The sequence below is a fragment of the Ambystoma mexicanum genome, chromosome 3q (genome assembly GCF_040938575.1).
Source record: "Ambystoma mexicanum isolate Mex_15411 chromosome 3q, UKY_AmexF1_1, whole genome shotgun sequence".
In the NCBI taxonomy this organism is placed as follows: domain Eukaryota; kingdom Metazoa; phylum Chordata; class Amphibia; order Caudata; family Ambystomatidae; genus Ambystoma; species Ambystoma mexicanum.
Window position 1 is genome coordinate 826,995,104 of NC_090926.1, and position 9,617 is coordinate 827,004,720.

At 42.5% G+C, this 9,617-nt stretch overlaps 1 long non-coding RNA gene across 1 annotated transcript; it reads right to left on the reverse strand.

Moving 5' to 3' along the window:
• Positions 1-8,500: 8,500 nt before the first annotated feature.
• LOC138581924 (uncharacterized) lies at positions 8,501-9,371 on the reverse strand. Its single transcript, XR_011304876.1, has 2 exons — positions 8,898-9,371; positions 8,501-8,810 (listed from the first exon to the last, which is right to left on the reverse strand). It is a non-coding gene; the product is annotated as an uncharacterized lncRNA (long non-coding RNA).
• Positions 9,372-9,617: the final 246 nt, after the last annotated feature.

Here is a 9,617-nt window from a genome sequence, read left to right on the forward strand (position 1 = left end):
CAGTCTAAGAAACAAAGCCACTAAGAAACTGTCTCCTGTTAGACCAAACCGACATGACAGGAAGCTAAAACGTATGCATGAAGAAAAGACCACATATCCCGGAGTGTACCTGGCAAGAGTACTAAGAGCAGATGATGGGTTGATTTTAAACTGTGCAAATATAATTGCCCTCTTGCATACGGTTCCAGCGTTAAGGGTCATCAAACCTAAGGACATAACGATTGTTGAGTTCCCAAATGAAGAGGAGAACGACAAAGTGTGTCTCCACATGACCTCTAGGGCTCTAAGTTCCCTGATGATAAAAGCAACTGATGACATCAGAGCATTCGGATTCGATCTAAGAGAGGAATTAACTGCACGGAAACATGTGACTAAAAAAAGTGAGAAGGAATCGTGCTCAAGACGCTACACTAAAAACCACACAACACAGCATCCAGATGATGAGTCTGACGAGTCTGTAAGATTGTCTGGACCAAGAGCTTTAAAAATTACTATACGCGGTAGCAGTTGATAGTAGAGTGACATCAGGACCCAGGACAAAATAAATTGCAAAATATCTAAGGATGAATCCTGGAATTGGTTGGCCAGAACATTGGCTGTCCCAGTTAAACAATAGACCAACTGTCCAGATCCATCAGGGGAGTGGTGGATTGGCATCTGGAACTCCAGAGGGTTTCGACATTTATTTCAAGCAATGATATGATATGATAGTTTATTTATATAGCGCCAATACACAATGTGCTTCAAAGCACTTCAAGGCTAATGTCATATGGACCCTAGCCTAACCACCATAGATATCCTGTGTCTACAGGAATGTTGGTTAAGAGAGACGTCTTTCCTAGATGGCTTTTCAAGCTTTTTGAATAAAGCGATAAAAGACAAGAGTGGAAGACCTACCTCAGGTCTGCTTACATTGGTGAAAAATAACTTTCTGTGGAAAGTGAGTAGGGTTATCCATCCCAAACCCTTTGATTCAAATTATCGTAATCAACTTGCAGGATCAACAGAACTCTGATTATTTGCAACCTTTATTTGAACATAAAAGCTTTGGATGGAAAAATCCCAGAATAATAATATGTGGCAACCTGCACATTGATGGACTGAAGACCCACTCTACCAAGGAAATTGATCGATATTCAACAGAAAAACCAAAAAGCAGTCGCCTTTGGCTTGATGAAATGAAGTGTAGAAATTTGAAACTGGTCAATGGGAAAGTCAAAGGAGACTTTCATGGAGCTAAAACATTCCACTCTGGAAATTTAAGTGCGACTTTAGATTATTTCTTCGTGGACGAAGCAACTTTCCAGACCATACAGTAGCTAAAAGTAATGCACTGCGACATCAGTGATCATCAGCCCCTGATATTGTCTTGTTTGAGCCCGGCCGCAAACCAGACAATATTAAATACGAAATCATGGTGGAACTGAAAGACCAGTGGGCATTGCCTAAAGATCAATGCAAGATCTATTCCTGAACAGGCTGAGCGCTAAGAGAATTAGAGTTCTTGCCAAGAAAAAAGTGTGGAGTACCAATCGTGCCTAATGTCATTCAAACACAACACTGGGGCTCCCAGAAATGGAGCGATAAAGGAGAAACATTGTTATGATAACGAAGTAAGTGATAAAAAATGTCAACTGTCAAATGACCTGCGAGTACTGAAAGCAGTACCTCTTATTTCAAGACATGCCAAGATGAAAGAGCTAAAGCGAAGCTACAGATCATGAGTAACGTCTCACAGAATGTTGTTGTATCAAAACAATGGCGAAAAAAGGCTCCAAGCCATGCACAATAAAAAATCGAGTAAAATATGGTCGCTTTTAAATGGTAATGAATGGGATACAAGAGTGCAGCAATTAAATCCCATCCAAGAAGAAACCTGGGTGACACATTTTAGAGCCCTATATGGGCGGCATAAAACAACTGCCACAGAAGAACTCGAAATACTAACCCATGGTCAATAACCATTAAAAGAGAAGAGATAAGAGCCATCATTGCGAAGGCGAGCGCCTCAAGAGCTCCTGGCTCAGATGTGCTGTCCAATGCTACACTCAAACTAGCACCTGACGGACTTCTGTTTTGAATTATTTCACAGAATAATACCTCAAAAACAAATTCCTGTATCATGGAAAAAGGCTGTAGTTATAGTGATCTATAAGAAAGGTAACATAACCAACCCCATGAATTACGGGCCAATCTCGCTGCTTGATGTCCTGGGCAAATTTTTTGCCGGAATTCTTCTCAAGAGACTAAAAGAGTGGATAATTGAAACAGAAAATTATGATCCCCGACAAACGGGTTTTAAAAACAAGGTAGACTGTGAGCTGAATATACTCTTAATTAGCCTCCTACAAAGAAAGATTCTGAAGACAAGCAATGTCCCGAAGGATTTTTGGAGGCAATTTAAGGCTCTGCATACAGGAACAATTTTGCAGATCTGTTTAGATCAGCAAGGACATCTATCCAAATCAATCGAAATCAGTAGTGGCTTAAAACAAGGATGCCCTCTCACATCTATTCTCTATAACTTCTTTATGAACAACATGAAGGAAGTCCTGGAACCACCAAGATCTTGTTCACCGAAGATCAATGGAATTGCAGTAGGGCATCTGCTCTACGCTGATGACTTGGTTTTGCTGGACCTCACCCAAATAGGCCTTCAGAGTAAGTAGGATGTTTTACAGGCCTACGTAATGCAAAATGGGTTAAAAATCAATATAGGAAAAACTGAAATATTAGTGCTAAAAAAACAAGATCAAAGCCAAAAATATTCTATATTTGGTTGATCGGTTTGACCAGATTAAGCATAACAACTGTGATAAAATATTTAGGAATTATGATCAGCGCAGACAGTGAAAACTCCCCTTGGAAGGAATACCTGCAGCAAAAAAACCAAACAACTTACAGCGCAAGGTCTCCTAATAAAGAAAGAAATATGGAAAATGGTCATTGCAGCCTGTAATTACATATTACAACCAAAAAGTCGTCCCAGCCCTGACATACGCTGGTGAAGCTGGTATGAATTTCCCAAAAGAATTCTGGGAACAACTGGAAAGTAAATATTGGAAGCGGTTATTGCGCCTACCAAATGCAGTTCCAATTGGAGTCATACTACACGAGCTGGGCCTCTTATTCTTTACAAGCTAGGATCCAGTGGAGATCCCTGATGACATTCAGAAGGGTAGCTGGCTGCGACTGCTTTCCACAATATCGCATAATCAGGATCAAAGAGGATGGAATAACTTTCTGGCCCTTAAATCAGTGGAGAGATGCATGTTTAACCCTACTGGATAATTTAGGCTTTTCAGTTTAAACTTTATGTGAAAAGCCAAAGAAGGTGTAGGAGGCCCTGCTAGCGGCAGACTGGTTTGAGACTGAAGCAAAGCAAGCAGAATCTAAATATCATACCCTGACCTGATTGCTGACTGGCCTGCCAAATACCACAGCCGAATATCTCATAAAATGTCTGTGCCCGAATTCCAAGACTTGATTTTGAGATTTCAACTAAACATATTAAGGACAAAGGAAGTGTTGTTCAAGTATGGCCGAGAGCAGGACGACAAATGCCATTTCTGCCAACAAAAAACGGAATCCCTGCAACACTACATATTGTAAGTTAAGAAAGGAGAGATCCATTATTTTACTGGAAAAACTGAATCAAGTTCATGGTTTGAATGCTAACACATGGTGGGAAGCTCGCTATGGTGGACAAATAAACGCAACCACACGAGTGTTGGGACTATACTTAAATGTGATATTCGGTACATAAAATTGCCCACGCTGAATCCACCTGCTTGGAATTGAGAGGGAGTATTCCAGAGTCTTGGTTTAAGTCATTAAGAGAATATGCCCCCTGAGAAGGATTTAGCAACATTACCAAATGCCAAAAGAGGATAATATGAAGCAAAAGAGACTGCGAACGATGGATAAAAGGAGAGAGGTCTGAACTGGTGAACTCCTTTAACTCGTTTACCGCAACATTTAAGGGTTACTGCTAAACTTATGATGAGGCCATATGTCTGACACAATAGATACACACACATACAGACACACACACACACACAAAGGCATCGGCAGCTCTCAAAAGCAGCACCTTTCGGGGCAAGTGCATAACCTTACATGGAATTTCCCAACAAGTCAGAGCAGGAAGAAAGACAAACAACAATGAACAAAGAACAAGTGAAAATCTTATAGGGTGGCCATTTTAAGGCCCAAGCCACGTCTTTCCATGCTGTAAACACGTACGGGCACATATAAAAGTAACCAAAAATCCCAGGTGTAAAAGACAAGGGTTATAAAATGTATTCCTATTGATCTACATGGTAAAATACTGTGTGCAATGTTATAAAGATATAATTTCTCAGTTTCCCAATAATAAAAATGCTGTGTGCAATGTTATAAAGTTACAATTTGTCAGTTTCCCAATAATAAAAAGACCAAAAATCAAGCTCTGTAAAAAATCAGGACAAATTAAAAAACAAAAGCAAAACGTTTGTTGGTCCATAGAACTACAGAGGGAAAGTTTCCAAAAGAAAAATCTTTCCTAACATAGCAGACCATTAGGAGCGCCTGAGGACCATGCAAATGGCATCGAATGACGGTATGAATCAACATAACAGAAAAGAACGTAACATAACTTTACAACTTGTGGAAGCCCATATTGGACATGGTATTTGTTAACTCTAGTAGGATATTGTTGGCGGGTGGATAGAAAAACATGGATTACTCATGCAAGAGTTATTGATGGAACAGCTCCCATTTTAGTGTTTGGTGAAACTGGAGGAGATCGAATTCCAGAGAGTTGGGGTGTTGCATAAGAAGGAATATTTGCGGGTCTTCTATTTGCGGGATAGTTGTGACTCCAATCTTTTGATGGATTTATTACAGGAGGTGTGAGGGCCTCTTGTGATGTGGAGTTTAGCCACCAAGTATGTTGATGTGCCTTTGAAGACTGTTTTTCAGGCAATGCAATCAGTTTTAGAAGGTGTCTGGTAGGGATTGAGAGCCAATGAAGATTGCTCAGGAAGGGAGTGATGTGGTCGAATTTGCAGATGCCTATAATGAGGATTGGTGAATGCACTTGAGCAATTAGTGTGGCTGTGGAATACAGCGTCATGCCTCTCTATATAGTGGTTATGGTCAAGTCATCATGTGTTGACTTCACATGCATTTTAAATCCAAACCCAGTCTCCAAAGAGCCTCCAATGAGGTCCCAATACATACATTTTTTTAAAGAAATAAAACTGAATGAACAAATATACTTAACAAAGCTTTCTTTTGTTTGTGTGCATTTCCAAAATGTCTCCTAGTTAGACAGTCAATATTGTGATCTAGTTTCAGATTGAATTCATATCATGACTGTGGGCGTGCCTTGGCACTGAAGAAGATGGATGAATAGGCACGCTGCTCCGGGCCAACTTACATATCTCTTTTATGCAACACCTCCTATATCAACCCCACCTCCCCGCTCCTTACATTCTCACAGCGACTGTTGAGGGCAGCTTATCCCTTCTCTGCAGCGTGTTCCGTTACTGTAACTGGCCCCTTCATTCACTCCGTAGCCCTGCCACTGTCGGCTCTTCAAGAATCTGTCTTCCATGAGTCAGCTCCCGGCAGCAGCAGTCACTCAATCAGCCGGTTCCAGCATAGCTGGGCTTTCTTGTTCGACAGCCAGTGGCACCTCATGACCACTTCAATGCACTGCCTAGGAAAAGAATATTATTTAAAAAAAGGAAGAAAAGAAAGGAGAGAAGAGGTTTTGCTCTTCGAATTGAGAGCATTGGATGACATATTGGAGGTACATTTGTTTGCATTGTCTGGCAGTTACTTTTTGACACGTACCCTTTGGAAATAGGCATTTCTTGTGCCGGTGTGATATTGATATCTCATTCCTTTATCTGCATTTCATCTGCTATTCATTCTTCAACATGTTCTCTGATAAAAATAACCAGAAATTGCCTCTAGCCTCTATAGATGTTCAATCTATGTCTGCCACTCATAAAAGACTACAAAGTCAGTCACCCCCGCCGCTATGCTTCACAGACCCTGCCATTGAGTCTATTTTACACAAAATTAGGTCTCTCAAAGCTTTTATTGAAACCACCAACCAAAAACTACAGCAATTAGATGAAAGGTGGAATATACCTTTGAAAACAGAATGACAGAAATGGAAAACCGAATTGGTTATGTGGAAGATGTTGCACCTAAACTTACCCAGTTCAAGAAAGTGGTGAGAGACCTCCAAAATCATGATGAAGAATTGGAAAACAGAAATAGGCGCAACAACTCACGCATCACGGGCCTCCCACAGGGATGTGAGGGGAAAGACACTATCCTGTTTCTTTAAAAATGTCTTATTAGCCCTGCTTCATATCTCAAAAGAAAAGTCCCTTGATATCCAATGCGCTCACTGCATCAGTCTAGTAAGAAGCTTGCAATCTTCACAATTTCCACTGTACACTTTTGCTTACTATAGTACACCCAACTGCAGCTTATCATGTCAAAAGCTAATGAGAAGAACACGCTGGTCTGGCATGGGAATAGGATTTACATATCTCAAGATGTGGCTAAGAAAACTGCCAAGACGCAGAAAGGAGTTCCTTTGTTATCGTCCTGTTATAACAACTTAATTTCAGATACTGACTATATCATCTGTGCTCCTTCAAGATGACATATTTGATGATCCGGGTGACTTTTAGGCTTACATTCGGTCCCTCAAGACTGACAGTATGGACACTTCGCTACATACCAATGCCTCCTCCTCTGGCTCTTGACTTTGTGTATCATTGTGTGCTGCTGTAACACATTTTTGCCCTCAATGATCGATGGCTGGGTACCACTCGTGTACCCTTCTTCTTCCAGGGCTAGATTTGTTCTCTGCTTTTTCTTTGGCCCTGCTGGTGTCATCTGCTCCTATATCTTTTTCCCTCATTTCTCCTTGTAACTTTATCCTTTCTGTTCTTGCTATACTCTATGGGGTTAATTTATAGAATTCGGCGCACAAGTGGCGCACGCAGCTGGCGCACAGAGTGCACGTGCAGCAGTCTGTGCCTGTCGCGTGAGCCAAAACCCATTTAGGCGCACAGCGTATTCATGGATTTATACATCCATAAGAAGCCGTGGCGCAGAGTGGCGCAGCGACCCTGCAGCAGCGCCAGTTACGCCCCCAACCCCGCCCCGTGTGCCAAAAACATTGCACAAATCCAGTACATGGCGCAAAGGCCAGTGGACCAGCATATAGTCCCCCCCAAACATGAAAATACGTGTAAAACTCCCTCTGCACCCCCAGAATACACGTACCCCGCTCGCGCCAGGCCTATCGCATGTCGAACTCCCCGCGCACCCCTCGGAATGCAATTACCCCACCCGCGCCAGCAAAAATGCATGTAAAACTCCCTGTGCACCCCCTGGAATACACGTACCCCGCTCGCGCCAGGCCTATCGCATGTAAAACTCCCCGCGCACCCCTCGGAATACACATACCCCACTCGTGCCAGGTAAATTGCTTGGAAAAAGTCCCTCCTGTGGTGTGGGCTTCCTGTGGGGCATGCCCATGGTGGATGGGCTGCCTGCGGGGCATGGGGAGGTTGAATGGGCTGCCCGCAGGGCATGGGGAGGGTGGATGGGCTGCCTGCGCGTATTCGGGGTTGTGCGGGGAGTTTAACACACTATAGGCCTGGCGCGAGCCGGGTACGTGTATTTCGGGGGTGGGCGTGGAGTTCAACACGCGATAGGCCTGTTGTGAGCGGGGTACGTGTTTTTCGGGGGTGCGTGGGGAGATTTACACGTGATTTTGCTAGCGCCAGCTGGGTATGTATATTTCGGGGGTGCGTGGCTAGTTTTACATGCAATTTGGCATTGTGGGCCCTCCTGGGTGTGCCCTTTTGCCCCGCCCCATGCCCTTCAGACAGTCCACACCACAGGGGACTACCCTATACCCCTGACCATGCCCTGTAGGCAGTCCACACCACAAGGGACTACCCTACACCCCTGACCATGCCCTGTAGGCAGCCCACATGGCACCACGCACTTGTGAGCCCCGACTCATGTCACCTAACCACCCAAAACCATTGACTGGCACCTTCCATTGATGGGCACCTGCCAGCAGGCCCAGACTCATGTCCCCCGCCCACTCACCATTGACGGTCACCTGCCAGCAGGCCCCGACTCATGTCCGATCCATTGATGGTCACCTGCCAGCCGGCCCGACTCATGTGAAACTGATGGGTACCTAATATTTGTGTTGCCTAGCGCACACCTAGGTTTAAGGTTTTTTTACAGGATTTGTTGAAAATTTACGGGGTGCCGGGGAGAATAACAACCTTGACACTGGGTTGTTTTAACCTATGTAAATCCAACAGATTGTCCACAAGATTGTGGAACTCTCCCGTCCCCTGCACACCCTTTATACTGTAGAAACAGTCAATATTTCTATACAATGGTAATATTCAGTTTCTTTCAGAAAAAAGAAGAAATTAATGAGAGAAGCTAATTCATGACACTATTATAATAAAACAGAATGATGGGGACCATCGGTTTTAATTGAATTTTAAATTAATTGTTATAGATATGAATTTCAATTCATTCATCATCCAGTCTTTGTAAACATAATAACATAAATGTGTTCATTTTGAGGTTACATTCAATATTATAATACAAGGGCATACAAGGTACTCATCACACTTTCTATACAATAGGCTTTTCACATGGTATATCCAAAGAAAGTAATGATGAATATTTTCTCGACGCGTTTCGGGGTGTCCCCTTCTTCAGGAATTGATAGCCCTCTTCATTGCCGTTAATCTTTGTTTCGTCTATAATGTATGATACAATGATCAAATTTTAGATTCTCACTGATAACTGTCATTTAACTCTTGGGAGAAATTTTTAATAATAATCACCTGGATGTTCAATGTGGAATATCCTAACTGGATTTATTATCAATAGCAATATCAGCCCAATAATGGTTATTCAACCTGTAGATGTGATAAAAAGACAATAGGGAAAGCTCAATTAAAAACGGGATCTTAATTCATGAAGGAAAATCTAGTCATGTAATATCTAAGAAAAAATATTACCTTTCGGTATTTCTGTAAAAAGCTACTACATCCATGGAATGGGTCGCTGTGGTATGTAGAGAGTCCTCAGGTACGGAGGTAGTGCAGTAATGGGCGATTCCTCCACTCGTGTCTGTAAAAACACGTATATATACTATATTAGATACACGAAAACAATGGGGTGGGATCATTCTGTGGAGAGTATTCTGTGAAGGCCTCTAGGCTCATGATATGCAATTGGGGAGCTGTTTACAAAGGATTCTCTTACCTCCTTCCTGAGAAGATGGCCGGTGCTGTAGCTCGAACCGTTCTACACGGTTTTCGCTAAAGATGTCCACTATTTACATTATGACGTCATCACGTCGAAGCGTGACGACGTCACTATGTTTAGAACGTCAACGTGTGACGGGAAAACAGACGTCATACGGACATATTTTAGAAAACAATGTGTAATTAACCAATAGTATATAGGTGTATATCTATACTGGTGCAGGGAGTTTGAGTCAAATGAAATAAAGGTGAAAAGAGTCGAAAGATAAATGTGAGGAGTGTCTCATGTAACTT